This window comes from Phyllostomus hastatus, unplaced genomic scaffold, assembly GCF_019186645.2.
Source record: "Phyllostomus hastatus isolate PE091 unplaced genomic scaffold, TTU_PhHast_1.1 phas_contig_80, whole genome shotgun sequence".
Classification (NCBI taxonomy): Eukaryota; Metazoa; Chordata; class Mammalia; order Chiroptera; family Phyllostomidae; genus Phyllostomus; species Phyllostomus hastatus.
The window spans coordinates 42826903-42847245 of NW_025333960.1; the positions used below are offsets into that span (position 1 = coordinate 42826903).

General features: G+C 37.9%; 1 protein-coding gene and 1 pseudogene across 1 annotated transcript in view; one reads left to right on the forward strand and one right to left on the reverse strand.

The window, feature by feature from the left end:
• The window catches only part of DCC (DCC netrin 1 receptor), a 668131-nt gene that overhangs the window by 416366 nt on the left and 231422 nt on the right, over positions 1–20343 (forward strand). The gene's annotated exons all lie outside the window — the stretch shown is intronic.
• On the reverse strand, positions 19471–20042 carry LOC123826235 (annotated as a pseudogene).

Here is a 20343-nt window from a genome sequence, read left to right on the forward strand (position 1 = left end):
TCTCATTTATAGGTAATTGTTAGGGTTATGGCCACCTTAACCCTAACAGTTGGACCAAGAAATTATGATCAAGGGTATGCAAACAGAGAGTACCTTATACACTTAGTTAAAAGGACAAAGGGAAATTTTGTTACTCTTGTTCAAGAAAACCAGGTAGATTACCTTATAAAACTGTAATCACAGAAAAAAAACTAGATTCCTTTTCTGCAGGGTAAATGTGAATGCAAATTTTGTTCTGAAAGAATGAGTGCTTGAGCCATAGATACTAGTTTTAGGCAATAAGAAGTCATGATGCAATGGTTAGTTTTTTGTACTAAAACTGTGTTTATAAGAAACAATATTTTATTAGAAAAAGAAATAATGCTTTACAGCATAGACTTTAAAATATGACTGTTTTATTAGGAAAACACTTTACAAGTATTTAAATTTAATTATAATTTAAAGAAATATTATAACTTAATTAGTTGACTAGCATGTAAAGCGCAGGCTAGCAGAATGCAAACAGCTTATTAAACTGGCACTTGAGCATTTTTCTGTTGCAACACAAAAACTCTGAAAGTAGGATAATTCAGTGTACCTGAGATTCAAGATTCTTGGGCTCTTTTAATACCTCTTTGAGATTTTTGTAAAGTCACTGTGTCTCAGTTTCATTTATTCATTCAACATTTACTCTATGATTATGAAATATCTACTATATATTATATATGTGTATATACATATGCATAGATGTATATATTATATATGTATACATATATAAACTGTACATACCTCATATGTGCACTCAGTTATATATATAATGCTAGATACTATATATCTACTGTATCTGTAACTATATATGCATAATGCTAAAGGCATGAACAGTCTTTGTCTCCAAGGAGCTCAAAGTTTAGCAGAAAAACATGTGAGAGAAAATTCACTTTTTATCTAGTCACACTTAACCTATTTCAACTCTTCGAAGTTGACATTATATCCTCATTGATGAAGTGAGGGGTGGAGAGAACATCTCTGAAATCTCTCATGGCTTCAAATATCTGTAACTGTACTTCCAGTTATAGATTCTCGATCATTTTATTTTTATAGAATTAGAGAAAATGGCACAGTATATTAGCTAAAATACACCAAACTCACCTGACCAGTTCAGACATTTATCAGCCTAGCACTGTAGGGTGATTGTAAAGAATGAAATATTAAACCCGGGTTGGAAAAAAACTAAAATATCACTGGGCATGGTTTGTTGGGTTTTGTTTTTTTAAATGCAGAATATTGGATTCCTGTCCTGCACTCCTCTTATTGTTGAAATCTTTATCCTTGAACACCAGATGCATCTGTGTGGGTGTCACTGTGTCCCATTTCTGAAAGCTAGGACCCCGTTAGTTAGCCACAGTTCAATACTGTGTGCGATGCCTTCTCTGCCACAGAAGAAAATGTGACTTGTTTCCTCCTGAACCTTAAAGCCTCTCACCCCTGAGTCAGCCAGCATCATTTGGCATGCTTAAGTAACCTGAAAATGAGTTCAGTGATCATACAATTCCCTTTACAAAGAAACTACCCAAAGCAAGAACTGAAACAGCAACTTCCAACTCCAGAAAACAACCTGATCATTTTGGCCCCAGATGTTTTAACATCTTTAAAAAAGAAAAACAACACGGAGGGAACCTAAGTACCATTTCACGGGGTAACTAACCTCAGAGGGGCATGCTTCTGAAGCTGTGGCGTGAAAGCCTGTGTTTAGACTGAGGTTTCTGTCTCCTGTCCTTGGGCCAGTGATAATTCTCTTTTCAACAGAAGTGATAGCCACGTGAGTAGCTGAGGGAGGCATTTGCATTTTACCCCCATCTGTGACACCCACTTGTTAGGTACCATGAGCAACAGTGTGAAAATGAAGAGGTGGGGAAAAGCTAAAGCGATGGAAAGCAAAGAGCCACTTTGAGTTATGATATTAATTTGCAGGTCCTCTGCAGTCTCCTGTCGGAAGTTGGGGGTGTCTTCCCTGTGCTGTGCAGAGGACACATGAGTTCACATCGCTCCCTGCTGCATCACCGCCTCCCCGAACACCTCCGTTTACTCGGGTGGTCTGGAACTACATCTCCAGGCTTACCACACTGTCTGTAAATGGCGATCCCTTTTTAAGTGTTATACGGCGGCATGGGCCTCAGAGAGCTCTGGAAAAAATTATTATAAGTTTGTTTCTTTTCGAGTCACCCTAAATCCTTCATAAAATATGCTCCAGGACTGAGTGTTTTGGAGCCAGAGCTCCAAGTCCTCCCCTCACAAATAGAGTGGGTCTCTGAAACAGATTTAGTGCAGAGAGAGCAGACAGAAAGGACACCTTAGATAATTGATTCCATTTCACAATAACTTAGGAAATGGCATTGGCTTCCTGGTGGACAACTTAAATACAATAATATGTATACCCACAAACACTGGTGTTTGTCCTCCATCATAACACACACAGATTTCTGTTTGACCACAGTGCCTGGTGCAGTTATCCATCAATTCAGTTCAAGGAGATGTAGATCTCATGTGTTTATCGTATTGATCCCTTTATTGATTCATTACACAAGTGTTCTTTGAGCATAGCTGATGTCCAGGGAGTTATGATGGAAACACTTTTGGGACGGGTGTGATAATAGGAGCGTAATTATAAGGGAGACAATGTTCCCTGACAGTTCTTATGGCGTAGTCTTTCTGTTTGTGTCAATAATTTGTAGAACAGACTGACTATAAATTTTTATATTATGTTAAAATCAGACTGCATATAATAATTCATGAGACCCCCTCAAAAATAAAACTGTATTTGGTCTGCAATTAGGATAGAACCATATTCACATATGTGCTATTCTACTTACATTGATAAAAATTGATAACTTTTATTATGGTAACATACCAGATTTACCATTTAACCATTTTTAAAGGTACAATAATATAAGTACACTCACATTGTTTTGTGACTATCACCACCATCCATTTCCAGAACTCTATTTTTTACAGTGAAATAATATCTTTCTCTTTTTTCCTATTTATTTTTTACTTTTAATTGTATTTTTTCCATGGCTGTTTAGACCCCTTACACCCTCCTCCTCTCTACCATCGCCACATGTTCTTCATGTCCATGAGTCTCTTTCACCTTTTTCTCAATCCCTCCACCCCCTACACTCTCCCCACCCATAGGTGTCATCCTGCTCTCCATCTGCGAGTCTATCCCTATGTTCCTCGTTAGTTCATTTAGTTCATTAGATTCCACATATTGGTGAAATGCTATGGTATGTGTCTTTCTCTGACTGGCTTATTTCATTTAGCATGTTTTCCAGGTCCATCCTGCTGTCACAAAAGGCAATTTTTTTTATTTTTAGTCTGTATCTATCAACTCTTAATATCCCAGTCCTTCCCTTCCTCCTGGCCCTGACGACCACACCATTCTACATTCTGTACCCTGACTTACATTATAAAAGGGTGAGGAAACCAATTCATGGATACTGTTTGGTTGCCTCTTCACTTTATCTTACTGGAGAAATGAAACATTTTTAAAGTTTTAGGTCTTTACTCCCACAGGGAAAAAAGGAAGGATATGATGAATCACAGTGGTCAAGAATATAGGCAGATGATTTAATTGGCTGGAAAGAAATACCTCACTTCCCAATATTGGTAGTACTTTCTGAATATTTCTCTTCCAATAACCCACATTTATGATTTTTAGAAATCTCTGATAAAGCTAACTGCCAAAGTTAATAACAAGGAACCAGAACTATATGCGTGGAACTGTCCCCAAGTAGCTCTGCAAATCTAATTTTGGCCATTAGCTGCAATTTCAGGTCCCATCACAATTTAGACTAGAGCTCCTCACCTCAAGTGATCTTTTGATTTTTTTAAGTTCCAATAAGTCAACAGTTTCCACCTTTTTTCAGCAAAATCATAATGAATGGATAAAAATAAACAATGAATGGGAAGGATATTAGGATGGTAAAAAAAGTTGGACAACCAATTTTTAAATAATATAAATGCATCATGCCTGTTTAAATGCATTCCATAAATAAGTCAAATAAGAGAATACTGGGGAAATTCAAAGCATATCTTAGTATCACACTATCACTGATTTTTTTAGTGCTGTTCTCCTAAAGTCTGTCCCAGAGACCACTTGTCTCATGGTCTTTGCCATGTTTTTAAAAGTGGTAAGAAACAGAAAGTGCCCTATTAGAAACACCAAAGGCTGTGAGAAGTATTTGATTTAACTTGGCTTTGCCCAAATTATTTCTCTCTACAAAAGCCTTTTACACTCAATCCTATCTTTAAAACTTTTTCAAACTTACTTACCCAAAGGCATCGTGTATATTCCCAACAAGAACAAAGTCCTCCATAAATTGAGCAATCTCCCCTCCCCAAAAAGTTTATTCTCACCTAAATTAAGTTAAAGCAAATTATATTAAGTTCACAAAAAGAGAAAGAGGAAAGAAAAATTAAATTTTTGGAAAGCTAGACTTGACTATAGAAATAGCCTTTCAAGTGCCTATGTGGCTAATTACAGAAGAAGGACCTGAGAATTACCTCTGAGATCTATTAAGGGCCTGAATAAGTTGGAGATACAATTAACTCTCCCTGCCAATAGCAACTTTTTAGAATGGAAATGGGATTAGAAAAACACTTTCTGGATGGTTCTCATCTTCATATTTCAAATACTTAAATACAGCATTTTTTGCTCTTTTGTGTTTGGAGGTTATTATAGTTTGCCCCTTGCAGATTTATTATAGTTACAGCCCTTTAGTATATCTGCATAAAGAATTTGGACAGAGACTAAACTGTGTGATAGAATACCATTCTCGTTTGAGTTCTAGTCACACTTTAATATCGCCTTGTAATTTGTACTTCATCACACACATTTCTAATGGTTCCATTTCTGGTCAGCTCCAAAGGCACAGCTCACTGTAGCCTTTCCACGAAGTTTAATGAGATTTCCCTCAAGTCATACATTTTTGAAAAGCGGGAGGTTAAATAATGGGCTTAAATTAAATGGACCTAAGTTTAGTTGTAAGGTCTCCGATTTTAATTTATTTCATAGAAGTTTCTCTTGTCATTGGAATGATTGATTAGTTAGAAGACATGAACAGGTTCAGTTCTGCCACTTACTAAGAGAAGTTGCTAACCATGTGATTTGATTTTAGAGAAGTTGAAACATCTCGCTATGTGCAAAAAAATGTAATTCACTAAAGTAGCTTAAAATATTGTTTACATTTGAAAACAACTGTTAAACTGCAAATACTTGAGCCTGACCCATGTGGCTCAGTTGACTGGGCATCATCCCTCAAGGCGAAAAGTCCCTGGTTCGATCCCTGGTTGGGGCAAAGGCCTGGGCTGCAGGTTGGGTCTCTGGCCAGGGCATGTACAGGAGACATCTGATGAATGTTTCCCTCTCACATCGATGTTTCTATCCCTCTTTCTCTCTCCCTGTCTTCCTCTGTCTCTAAAAATAAGTAAATAAAATCTTGGAAAAAATATAAATACTTCATCTGAAATATTTAAGATATTAGCACAAGTTGTTATAATTAACGTTCTGAATATTTAAGGAGCACCTAATAATAATAATAATGGCAATAACTAACTTTTTCATAGGCATTTTGTGTCTGGCAATGTGTGAAGCAATCAAATCAGCACTTCATTTAATTCTTATAACAATCTTATTTATTAAACTAATTACTGGAACACTAACTTTGAGCTGCGCTTATTGCTGAAAAAGCTACCTGATGGTAGTCCAATGTCCTTCTTTCCAAGAACTTACTTACATTCACGAACAGGGAGATAGACTGATAAGCAAACAGAGAAATGAACAAGTAACACAATGGAATAGGAAGTTCTTTGAAGAAAATTAAGCACAGTAATGTGCCAGAGAGGAACTTAGTTTAAATCAGATTTCAGGAAAAGCCTTTTAAGGAGATGACACTTGAGCTGAGACAAATATAGGAAAAAGAGCCAGCTTTATATACACTTGGGGTAAATCATTTCAGATAATGCTAACACGTAGTACAAAAGCCTTGAGGAAGGACCTGTGTGTACTTGACTGTGACCCTGAAATAACAGCAATATGAACGGATCACAAATTGCTGACTCAGGGTCTGATCATGTGGGGCTTTATGGGATGCGGTACAAGTTGGGATTTCATTCTGTGGTTAATGAAGAGGGTGTTGTTTTTTTTTTAAGAGTGATCTCATTCAGCTTTTTCAAAGATCAAACTGCTGTGAGGAAAATACTTGGGAATGGACAGAGTAGAAGCAGGGAGACCAATTAGGACGTAATTGAGACCTCTGTATAAGACTATTTTAGCTGGAACCAACAGTCAAAGCAATGAATAACAAACTAGGAAAAGTCATGGTATGTATTGGATCTAGAACCAACAAGATTGGCTTACGTGTTGGATATAAAGGACAGAGAGGAGAAAATAACTGAGCATAGATATTAGATTTTTGGCTACAAAATACACAAAATACCTGAATGGATTATAGAGTTCTTTAATGAGATGCAGCTGAGTGGAGGAAAAAATGGTTTAAAGAGAACAATAAATTACTTTTGGGATATTGTGAATTTAAAAAATGACTAGACATACAATTAGGGATGCCAGTCACGTGGACAACTTGGTCTGTAAGACTAGAGATCTGATCACTAGTCATTCAGGAGGGAGAAATTTAGGAGCAACTGTCATATCAGTGACACCCTGGGGAGACTGTAGTTACAAATAAAATGGTTGAACCCTGGGACACTGCACGTTTGGAAGATGCAAGAATGGTGGGCGAAAACTAGGAGGGGTCATGTCCCAGCAGCCAAGGGGGGAGAGTGTTTCCAAAAGACAGGTGCTGCTCACTACGTCATATTAACGAAGGGTTTAGTGAGAGAACAACAGCAAAGTGATCTCTGCGGGAGGAGGCGTGAAAATGGAGAGTCAAGGGGCTGCCTGGAGTGACTTTAGATGGTGTGTTCTTTTTTGTTTTTTTGAGAAGTTTTGCTCTAAAATAGAGCAAAGAAATGGATAGCAACTTGAAGAGAGGTGGTAGGCTGGAGGGAGATTTTGTTGTTTATTTTATTTAGTTATTTGTGTTGACATTTCTGTTTTTGAACATAAGAGGGACTACGACTTTTGGAAACAGTGCAGCACGCAGGGGAGCATCGTGATGCAGAAGAGAGAGCCGGGATGGCAGGAGTGCAGTATTGTGAATGGACAGGAAGGCAGCTGTCAGTGGAGACAAACAGGTGTGTCCGTCTCGGTAAGATATGCAAAGGCAGAGAGTGGGTGTGGATGCAGTTACATCGCTCAGTTTGGAGCTGGGACAATGAGAAGTACTGAGAAATGGTCATCATGAGAGTGTAAAGTTTTAGAGGACTTGAAGACAGGGAAAAAGATGAGAAAGAGTTAAGACTGTAGAAAAGAGATCATAACATACATGAAATTATGATTGCTCAGCAGTGTGGACCAACCATTTGAGATTTGTTGTCCTGAATTTAACATGAAATTAGCTAACACAATTGTTTTTGTTTTTCAGGGCTAAGGTAGGCAGATAGTTGGGCTTTATTTGGTTTGGTGTTTTCCAGGGGAGAAGGGGTGGAGTGAGTTAAGAGGTTTTTTAAGAGAACGATTTAGAAAGAAGACTCATGGAATCTAAACTGTCTAAGGAAGAAAAGGAAGGTGGTGGGGGGTGGAGGTTGATGGATATGAAGGTGTGATATGGTCAGTAGATTGTATAAAGTATCCCCACTTTACCAAAAAGAATACTGAGGCTTAGAGAGTCTGGGTGATGTACCCCGATGCCACAGGGAGGAAGGGGCAGCCCTTGGATCGGAACCCAAGCAAGGCCTGTTGGTCACATGGCCACGTTGCTGCTTATGTTCAGGGCCATATGAGGTCAGGGATACAAATAAGAATTCAAAAATAAGCTGCACCTTTAAGTGGTTTACGTTCTCAACGGAATTAGTTTCCAGGCAGAAAGTCAGGTCTAGACGGGAAGCTAGGGTTCCTCCATCCAGCGGACACCAGAACTGTTTGGGAAAAGCATGGAAAGAGATGAGTGTAATTCCTGAGGAAGGGAGCTAAGGGGGAGATTCAAAAAAATCCATTGTCTGACTTCCCAGTTTTTCCTGCAGTCAATGTACATGTGAGATTCTATCCCTCACAACTGCATTTCTCCCTGAAATCCTAAAAACACAGCAGATGAAGTACAGTTTGTTAAGTGAGCAAAGGTGATGGCTTAGCAAACCATGTTAAACAATCTAAAAGAGTGTTGGCCATTTCCAAACAAATTTCTGGTTTTTCCTCAATTCCTAGTTCTAGCAAGTATTTGTTATTAAAGTTTGAGGGGGAAAATTTGAGGTCAAAAGAAGAGCTTTACTTCAGCCCTCGAGGTTTATTGGCAATAAAAATAAAACCTCTAATTGTTTTAGCAGCTGTGGTGTGGAACCATTAGGAAATGTTATGTTAGACTCAGAGAAAATTCTAGTCAGAGAACTGAGCATACATTTTATTAGGAAACATTGTTAATTTAAATAATGAATAAACTAAACCAAATGGGCTTAAAGTAGGCAAGAAGTATAGAGCAAATGTTTCCAGGTAATAATAGCACAACTATGTAAATAAAAGTAGTATTTTAAGATATAGCTGCTTTAGCAACAAAACTAAGTCTGATATATAATCCCCTGAACTCATTTTAGTTAAATCTTATTTAAAAACCCACAGCACCATAAAAGTCCTAGAGGAGAACATAGGCAGGAAAATTTCAGATGTTCCACACAGCAATATTTATACTGATATGTCCCCTAGAGCAGGGGATATGAAAGAATAAACAAATGAGACTTTATCAAATTAAAAAGCTTCTGCATGGATAAGAAAACATCAGCAAAATGGAAAGGGAACTCAGTGTATGGGAAAACATATTTGCCAATGAGACCTCAGACAAGGGTTTGATCTCCAAAAGATATAGAGAAATACACAACTCCACACCAGGAAGACAAACAATCAATTAAAAAATGGGCAAAGGACCTGAACAGACCCTTCTTCAAGGAGGATATACAGAGGGCCCAGAGACACATGAAAGGATGCTCAGCATCACTAGCCATCAGAGACATGCAAATTAAAACCACAATGAGACACCACTTCACACCAGTCAGAATGGTCTACATGAAAAAACCAACAAACAAGTGCTGGCAAGGTTGTGGAGAAAAGAGAGCCCTAGTGCACTGTTGGTGGGAATGCAGACTGGTGCAGCCACTGTGGGAAACAGTATGGCATTTCCTCAAAAAAACTAAAAACGGAGCTGCCTTTTGGCCCAGTAATTCCACTGCTGGGATTATACCCTAAGAACCCTGAAACACCAATTCAAAAGATCCTATGCACCCCAATGTTCATAGCAGCACAATTTACAATAGCCAAGTGCTGGAAACAGGCTGGGTGCCCATCAGTAAATGTGTGGATCAAAAAACTGTGGTGCATTTACACAATGGACTACTACTGAGCAAAATGAAAGAAGGAGCTCCTACCCTTCGCGACAGTATGGATTGAACTGGAAATCATTATGCTAAGTGAAGTAAGCCAGGCGGTGAAGGACAAATACCATATGATTTCACCTTTAACAGGAACCTAAACAACAAAACAAACAAGCAAGCAAAATATAAACAGAGACATGGAAATAAAGAACAAACTGACAGTGACCAGAGGGGAGGCAGAGGTGGTTAACAGGTGAAACAAGGGGGAGGGTTGTCAAGGAACACGTGTGAAGGACCCGTGGACAAAGCCAACAGTGAAGGGGAGGATTGAATGTGGGAGGTGGGGGTGGTAGGGTGGAGGAGAGTAATGGGGAAAAATGGGGATATCTGTAAATGAACAACAATAAAAAGAAAAAAAGAAAGAGATAAAAGCTACCAACCCATGAAAAGAACTGGAAGAAACATAAAAGAAACCAGTTATCGGGGCTACCAACTATATGATCTTCTGGAAAAGGCAAAGCTATTTTTACAGTAAAAAGACCAGTGGTTTCCAGGGGTTAGTGGGGGAGGGAAGGATGAATAGTCAGAGTACAGAGGATTGTTAGGTCAATGCAACTATTCTGTTTGATACCACAGTGGTGGATGCGTACATCTTAAACATTTGTCTAAACATATACAATGTACAACTCCAAGAGTGAACTCTGATGCAAACTACGGACTTTGGGTGACAATGATGTAGTATTCATTGATTGTAACAAATATACTTCTGCGGTGCAGGATGTCAATTCTAGGAGCGGCTTGTATGGGGTGGTGGGGTGTTTGGGAACTCTGTACTTCCTATTCAACTTTGTTGTGAACCTAAAACTGCTCTAAAATTTGAAGTTTATTGATTAAAATAAATATCTAAGAAAAAACCCCACTAACATTAGACAGTCCGAATGTATATTCTCAATAACACTCAAGGTTGAAATCTACTTATTTATTATGCTGCCCTTTCACATAGAAAATGATAGGCTCCATTATTTTTCCAAAGCTGCTTCAAACGTTGCTCAGTCCCCGGGAAACTCCCCATGTGAAACTGATGGTGTCCAGGAGCCTCCTCTTCACGTTTCCGGAACATTTTGTAGAAAGTACTCTATTCTTAATACAAATGGATTTTTCAAATGCACCAGAAAGCACATAATAGGTTAAAAAGTATTGAAGAACAATTTAATGTTTTCAGAAAATTCACTTAAGGTCTTGTTACATATCTAATTTTAATGGAACTGGGAGAGACTACTTGTGTTTCCTATAAATCACTTTGTTTCAAGGTAAACAGTATGAAATTTTGTTTTTTTGTAGTAACTCAAGTTTCTTCTACCTAAACATTTATCATCTTTCAGGGAAATCTGTCTGACAGACCATGTGGTATTTTGGCTGAGAGGCAGTAGTTATTAACCAGGTAGTTGCCTATTTTAGTTTTATGCAGATAAAGAGAAACACACAAAAGGAATTTGTATGTGAAGAAATACCTCACACTGGCTTCAAATAAAATTAATCTTTTTAAAACGTAAAACTGACTGGAGGTTTGCATCTTCTATGCATAGAAGAATCTAAATGTCACAAAGAATATATATCCATGTCCCTGGCTATACTATCAACATGTATCTCTCAAGAGATGTGCATATTTTAACATTTCCAAGTCAAGTTTTCTTTTGTGGACTTCGAACAAAGAAAAATACATATTTGTGTCTCATTTAGATCCTAATGTACATAATGTTCTTGATGAAATCAATTATAATGGCTCTTAGAAGAAACATTGTCAATGTAAAAAATACTCACATGCTCTCTGAATTTGAAAGTTTCATAAAAAAAAGGCAATGAAGAATTTAGAGATTGTTTCTTCTGTTACAATCTTGGCTTCATTCGATCCTGTGTTTATTCATTTGTTTGAGTAATTATAAATATTCATTGAGTGTATACCACGTGACAGACATGAGCTGATGAGCACTTCAGCTCCGCCAGTTTAATAAGAAGCTTCCTGGGTTGCCTCTCAGTCGGGAAACCTCAACCCCTCCGTCCATGAGTGGCAGCAATGAATGAGACATTCCAACAAATGACAACACTTCAGAATGAACAGTTTCTGCTCTTATAGAAGACACTAACATTTCTGCCCTTGATAAAGGAAGCAGATGCTTGCCTATGGTTTAGAGGTGGTTGGACATTTTCTGATAGTATGTGGCTAGATATACTCAAAGGTGTTCTGAGTTTGAGGCGCCAGGTCTAGGGAGCTGAACCTCTGCTACAGGGGGGTCTGAATGAAGCCGGGCGTGGCTGAACCAGCACTCAGGCCCCCAGCTCCAGCTTGAAGAAAGGGAAGTCGGAGGCCCAGAATTGAAGTTCTCAAACTCTATGGAGCATCAAACCCCCCTAAATAAGGTGCTTGTTTAAAATGAAGAATCCCTTCCCCCCACCCTCCATCACACACACTTTTGATTCAATAGGTCTCCTGTCCAGGAAACATGGTTTTCAAATAGCAGCTTACATTGTATAGATGAGGATGATCTGCAGATCCCGCTATAATAAAGTCTAATGAGACCAATGGCTTTCAAATATTATTAATGCCAGAAAGTGCCTTTACGTAATCAGTTTAACGTGGCATCTTGGTATAGTGCGCACAGGTGAAGAGATGCAAGGGAAAGAAGCTGTCAGTCAGTTTGGGACACAGGGCCAGCTTACACTGGCTAGCAAGAGTGGCTCTTCATATTTTAAGGAGTTTTGTGAGCCCATTGTTAAATTCAATCATTATTAAAAATTAAGTAATATAAATTTACAATTAAATACATTATATTTTACAATGGTATATTTTAAACCCATTGCTTCCTTATAATTTTATTGCATTTTCCCCTTATCTATGACTTGAGGTGATTCACCCCCAGTCTGCCTGGTGGAAACGCTGTACAGTGGTGGCCTTCCCCCAACTCTGCACGGAGACATCCCACTGTGGCTTGAAATCACCCAAGATGGGTGTATCTACACCACAAAACTCAGCAAATGCTACAAAGCAAGGCTTTTTCTATTAGCAAGCTAGTTTTTAAGTATTTATTAGTGTACCACTAGACAACAATGAGTACCTAGCAGTGCCAATTCCTTAGCCCTTTCTTCAGCCCCCTCAGTGGACTGTGAGGCCCCTCAGGGAAACGAAACACAGTTCAACAAAGAAAAGAAAGCCCGCTGACCTAATTATATCATGGCCATGAATGAGCAGAGGTAAAAAGTCAAAAGAAAGAATCAGAAAGATCAAGTCCTTTAATATAAAAACATATTTTATCATTTTTTATTTAATTTTTTTAATTTATTGATTTTAGAGAGAGAGAGGAAGGGAGAGAGAGAAACATGGATTTGTTGCTCCGCTTATTTATACATTTGTTGATTCTTGTATGTATCCTGACTGGGGATTGAACTCGCAACCTTGGTGCATCGAGATGACTCTCTAACCAACTGAGCTACCCCGCCCAGGACAACACATGCATTTTACAAATTTTGTCACGAGACTAGGAGCCTTGATATTTTATTCATAATCCTCGGGAAAGAGCACTGGGCTGGAGCCCAAGAATTCTTCTGCTACTTGGTTGTCTTTCTGTTCTCAGTCTCCTTTGTATTATAATGATTAGTATGGTGGGAGAAGAGACTTTGTATAAAACCCCATTGTTTGATCCAGAAAGCTGTCCATCCATCTTTAGTGATAATGATGAATGATAAACACTCCTGTACCTTATTTGAAAGGCAAGTGACCATCTTGCATAATAAAACTACATTTAGTATTTACTTTAGCAAATTTAGTTACAGAATTTTTCTTACTCACGATCTATAACCTACACTTTTTAACACTAATATTTAATTGCCCCAAATTATATGCCCCAAAGTGGGAGAATTAAACAGCACCTTTAATATCTTTATAATGAACCTATATCATTTCATTAGCAATAGATTATTTCAGCCTTTCAAAATATAATGATGATAAGTTTTTTTGTGATTTAGAAAACATAGTTATTTTCCCCCTGAAGGGACTTTAATATCTGTTGTGCACAATAAGGTATAGTCTTGTGTCTGTCATTTCATCATATACTCATTAATTTTTTATTAGTTTATCCAGCAAAGAATTAGTATGCACCCATTGTTCAACAATTAAATACTGGCATCCCTTAAGAGGCCTTCTCACTAAATGGCCTGAAATTTAGATTGTGAGACAAACCATGTGTATCATACATAGTTCATGGTAAGCTAAACAGACCCATGCACACTTTTTTTTTTCTTGTTTTGTTTTTCTTGTTTCTTACAGATGTAAGCAAAGCTAATGCTTACCTTAAAAATCTTCACTTAAAGGTTAGAAAATATTTTAAGATTCTGCATATGGACATTCCATTTAGAATACCAGAGGAACATTGGTTTCAGGCCATCATTTGCATGATCTCTCTCTTTCACTGACGGTAAATACTTTGATTTCTAGAAATACCTACACACGTGACACCGTGTGGTTTGAGGTTTAATTTCCCTGAGGTGTGTATAGATATGTACACTTGTCTAGTATACTCCTGAATAAATGAGTGTGCCGCCTTCTGAGAGAATTTTATAGAATCCTAGCTTTGATTTTGGAATTAATTCCTTTCCTCTACACCGAGGAGGGCATGGATGTCAGGAACTTTACTACGTGGTGAAACTTGACACAGAGGCACACAAGGAGTCAGGTAGTATTGATATGAAAATATACTCATTCTCTGACATGCGGGTCTTGTGAGGATGTGACACAGATGGGAAGTGATGCTCTTTAGCCAAAGGGAGAAATGTCTGTCATGCTGTCATATGCTATTTGGTTCAAACTAAGTGTGTAAACACTTTCGTTATGATACTATTCTTGGGAAATATACTTCTGCGTATGCTCTTGGCTCCTTGGATAAGAAGTTACCAATGACTATCAAGTGCATAATATAATACCTGTCGAAAGAAGCGCACGGTAAAAGAAATGTATACCTAGCTTAACTATCAATAGCTGTACCTGTGAAATGAATTATACATGGACAGAGTCTTTCCCTAATGCCAATAGCCAACTACTCTTTGCCCGACTTTGCAGAGGATTGTGACTAGTGATAGAACTGGTTGGAGGAGGTTGTTCTCTATAAGGAACTTGAGCCTTACTCAACGTACTGAACTTTATATTTGATGGAGAGTTTTCAGAGCCCAGAAAATAACACTTATGTATTAATTAGATTCAAACTTGTAAATGTGTGAGTCTGACACAAAAATTCTCTTTAATCTTCAAGACGTTAGATGGATCTTTTAGTATTACCAGTTTTAGTTCATTCAACTCTCACTAATCTATAGTTTATCACACATACACAATAAAAAGCAGAATCACCAGGAATTGCTCTTGAACCTATGCTTTTAATTTTGATGATTGAAAAAATAAATGCTGAGGGGCTCTGAAGTCCTCCAATCATCCATCTGATATATTTGAGTTCTCTTTAAAACATCTTCCAGCTCATGCCTGAACTGTTCCGCTGACAGGGAACGTATTTTTTTTTCTCTTGGAACAGCCATTTTTGTCATATGTAGGTCTCACTTTCAGAAATTTATATTCAAAGTGAATTGCTCTATCACCCTCTAACTTCCACTCATTTGTCATAACTATTTCCTCTGAGACTTTAAAGAATAAACTGAGTGAGTCTAGTGACTTTCTTTTACGACACAACTCTAAATATTTGAAGATGTTTGTCAGGGCCCCCTGACCTCCACCAGTTCTTCTCCAAGCTAAATATCCTGAGTTTCTACAAATATTCTTCCTTTGATTTTCAGTTTCTGGTTTGCTATGTCATCCTCCTCTGAATAGTTTACAGATGCCCCGTGATTATTAAATTTAGGGTACCTTTCTCATCTTAAATACGACATTATCATTCATTTAATCCACAATCAATATGATGTCGTGAGTGGGCACATTATCTTGTGGATTCACTATAGAGCTGGTTCTCTTCTAAGCCCCTTGAGTATTTCATGAATGATGCCCACGATCTGCATCTCTTTCACTCTGTTCATGCTAAACTTTATACAATTTATATGCAAGCAAGGCCTCGTTATCTTGATCACATTTCGTCTCAGATTAAATCTATGATGACAACCTCTCAAGGTTCCTGGGAACCTTCATGCACTTATCCAGCTTCAGTCAATACGGACGGGTCGTGTCAGGCAATGTGCAAGATGCTCATTCTGTGGTCCAACTTTTTGATGTGTCACCCAACTTCAAGCAACTTCCTCATTCCCAGCAATCTCCTCCTCCACTCTAATTCATCCATCATATCCAGGCCACACCCTAACTGTGTTTTCTTTCCCTTGAAGGGACTTTCATTCAAAACCTTAAACTCGGAGACCATCCTAAGTCATGTTCTCTTTCCCTGCAGATCTTCACTGTCTTCACCCTCAATAAACTGATTACCTCAAAAACATAGCTTCGCTCCTTCATCTCCCCCCTCCATTTATCATTTTCCTCTTTGTCTCACCTTATTTTCAAACTGGACCTTTTGGATCTCCATGTGACTAATGATTTTCAGCACCTTTAATATTCTATTTTATTTTGTTTTTCTTTGCTTTAAAACTATTCTCATTTATCCCTTATCACTCCTATTAGGTGTATTTAGGCCTCTTCCTAAAGTCAAGCTACGAGCATTATAGGAGAAAATCCTACAGAAGTTAAAATGCCTAGATCTGAAGGACCGTACACAAGCCACTAAGCCTTGCTTCATGTAGACATTATTCAGTTCTTTCCATAGCGTCATTGTATCCGTTATTACTCTAATACTCCTCCAGGTCTCTCTGTATTTCTCTATGTCATGCACAAAAATAATTCAGATATTGATTCTGCTTTACATCAAAAGCCACACTTTTGTCCATATTCAAAAAGTCTATTGGTATGTGGGGATTGAACTCCATTGACCAGGTCCTTTTCATCCAGACAAAAATTATATGAAGAAACAGTTTGTTTATACATTTAACAAATAGTTGAAGCTGATTTATTTAGATCATTATTAGAGGTTCCCATTTTATCTCATTTTCTGTAGTTTCAGGGTCAAAATATTTATTATATTTTTATTCAAAACCACAACAAAAGGAATTGATTAATAAGGAAAATAATTCTCTTGCCTGGCTTCCTGATTTCCCTGCTGAACCATGTCTGATTTTATTGGAACGTCTCCTGAATTATTTTTGGTCCAGTATTTATAACTTCATGACTGATAATAAATACTCTTTTCTATCGAATAGTTTCAGGGCTCAACACAAAAGCTAGATGGAGAAATAGAGTAAATATTTCTCCCATTCTTTCTAGTCTCAAACTGGATCGATCAGCCAGGTTTTTGTTTTGTTTCTTCTTCATGGCCCCAAAGTAGCACAAAGCCTGGTCAGATGTATTACACCAATCATAAATATTGCCTGCAGAAAACCATCTTTCTCTTAAATAGTGACTTTAGTGATAAAATAATGTAAGTCCCTCACTTTAAAAAACTGTATAAAGTATAGACATGTCTAAATACCTCAACAATTTAGGAACAGACCTGAAGCCTCAACTCTGGTTCTCTGCCTAAACTAGTGTGTATTCTGTTCTATACAGAAAAGAAAAAAAGCACAAATGTACACTCACAAAGTCTCAGTGACCTGATAGTGATTTTAATACCCAAATCTCTTGAAAAAATAATAATTTGATTCATAATGATTGGTTTAAAGCTGAAGCTTTTGATAATCATACGGTTTGTTCCTTTCACCCTCTCCTCTCCCTTATAAATATATTCATTTTATTACTTATGCCAGACAAATATGTGTAACAAAGGGAGAGTCACATAGTTTTTGTTTGACAAACCTCATAAGTATGAGGAAGGATGCCCTCTAGATAGCCAATTTCCATTCTTTCCATTTTAATGTTAATGATGTTATTTAAAGTTATTGGGTGCACAGCATCAGATGACATTATTTCAAGTGACTTCATGACACAGAGGGTGCATCGTGTAAGGAATACCAAGTAGAATTTCTCAGGTGTTTTTCCCTTTAAAATGCACAGGAAGAAATGCAATTACTATTTATTATTTAGTTACCTAATGCCTGCCCATCATGTCTCCTTTAATTTGGCCCAGTAACTTGTAATTAAAAGAACTATTATCCCTGCTGGATGTGGGCACAGAGTCACATTATTTCCATGAAAGCCTGTCTGCGGCCTCGCTTTAATGAAAATTTAAACCTCTTAGAATGGCATGTGGTACCTAGAATTATTTTTCTTTTGTCTGAATAGAGTTACAAAGAGAAAGAATTCATAGGAACAAGTCTCTATTCCTTTACATAGATTCATTTCTTTCAAACATCCATTTTCCTTTTTTTTTGAAAGGATTGATAAGAAAAGCAGGGAAGTATTTATACAATGCCATAAGACCATAAGTTAGTGGAGCAGAAACAAACAAACAAACGAAAGAAAAAACCTGGACTTCCCCTCCTCCCTCCTTTCAGCTCAGAATTTTTTTTGCCTCTTTAAAAAATTGTGATAAAGTATACATAATATAAAATTTAACATTTTAACCATTTTAAGGGTATAACTCACTGACATGAAGTACATTTACATTGTTGTATAGTCATAATTACTATCTCTGGAAATTTTTCATCATCCCAAACAAAATCTCTATATCCATTAAATAGTAACTCCCTGTTCTCTTCTCCCCTTAGGATCTGATAACCACTGTTCTCTCTGTCTCTGTCATTTTGCCTATTTTAGGTACCTAATACCAGTGGAATCATACAATATTTGTCCTTTTGTGTCTGGCTTATCTCACCTAGCATAATGCTTTTGAGAATCATCCATATTTGTGTGTTATAGTCATATGTGCCTTTTTATTGCTAAGTATAATTTTATTGTACAGATATACTTAATAGGTTTATCTGTTTTCCTGTTGGTGGATATTGAGTTATTTCCAGCTTGAATTAATTTTTATGTGTAGATTGAGAAAGAAGCCAAGTTTTTTTCTTTTTGTTTTTCATGTAGATAGCCAATTTTGCCAGCACTTTTGTTAAAAGGCTTGCCTTTCCTCATTGAAATATTTAGTGTATTTTTTAAAAAGCATTTGACATAAATACTTGTTTCTGTTTCTGGACCCTATTCTGTCCCATTGGTTTATTTGTTTATCCCTATGCTAATACCATGTTGTCTTACTTCCTGTACATTTATAGTTAGTCTTGAAATTAGGTAGTATAAGGTCCCTAATGTTGTTCATCGAGATAGAACATTACCATTATATTCCTTTTTAGACTGTTATTCTTCACAAAGAACATATAATCTTAGGAAAATGCTCTAGATTCCAGTAGAATGTAGATCATTTTCCTTTATAATTAAGCAAGTAAGGCCAATAAAAGAACTTTCTACCCAATATGTGCACACATGGGTGACTGAGATAAAGCAAGAAGCGGGCTAGTGTTTTTTGGAGTACCTGTTATGACCAGGCACTCTGAAAAGTTCCTGTTAGATCTTGTCATATTTCAATGTAATCCTTAGAACAAAGCCTAAAAGATAGTTTTTACTGCTAGTAGATGAATAAAGTGAAGATCAGAGAATTAATTTGTTCAAAATATTCAGCTAGATTACCTTTCATTCTTGATGGTCACGGACAATGAGTAGTCATTCTGAGTGATCATGTGGGGTCCCTGCATTAGGTCTGACCACTGGATTTTTAGCTGTGGACAGGTCTGCCTATATATACTTCCTAGGCAGTCATCACACTGAATACACACATAATCCAGAGAGCAGTTGTTTTTTGGGGGGAAGGGTGACAGAAGATGTTTATTTAGGCTTGACCCCTTGATACGTCCATACATGTAAAACTATATAATATAACGTCAGGGGAAACGTCAGGGGAGGCTTATGCCATCTCCCCTTCTCCCCTCTGGCACAGACTTCGCAGTGGTCCCCTTTCCAGCTGCTTCCTTCAAAATCCCAGAGTGTGCAGGCAGTGGTCACCTCTCAGCATCTTCTGCGTGAGCTGCCAAATCTGTTTCTTTCTGAGCAGCCAGGAATGTGGCTTACTCCTTCTAGAAAGCTGCCAACTCCTCTGAATTGAGGTCCTTTACCACAAAAATGCCCAGGGACCAGGCAGAGCCAATGATGGAGCAGACAACAGAAGACAGGGTCACATCCTCCAGGGCCAAGGCATTGTCCACAAGCAATCCTGTACACATGCTTCAAGTGGCCAGGCCTGCCGCCTCCTCCCCTGTCTGCCAGGCCCCTTTCTCACTCCCAGCACCTAGCTGCCTTCAGGAAGTAGGAAACAGTGGGTTGAACAATCTTGATTGCAAACACCTTGCCAGGCTTCACAAAGATCTTGGTAGGGAAAGCCATGCCTTCTTTGATGTCCTTTCTCTTCTCGTTGAACTTCCTGCAGAACTGGTTGGTGGGAATGCCTCACTGACCCAGAATGGGGCGTAGTGGGGGCATGGACATGGCCTGGCCTGCCCACACGATGCGCCAGATCACGTGGTAGACCCTGGGATTCCTGGTTGGTCCAAGTGGCCCAGCTTAGCTTCGACATGATGTGGGGTTCATGGCCTTATTTCACCTTAGGTCAATAACAAAAAGACTGCTCTGGGCCCTGCCATGTCGCGTCTAGAGAGTAGTTTTAATAATTTGATAAAATTCAGTGGAACTTCCATAAAAATTATATCCAAAAGTACTTTATTTAAAAGTGAGTAGTTGCCAGAAAACTCAATTCTGATACCCATTGTTTTTCAAAATCATTATTGACTATAAAAAACTCAAACAGAAATAGCATTCTTTTCTGCCAAAAAAAAATTGTGGGAAACTGTGCTGACAGCATTAAAGACAAATAGTTG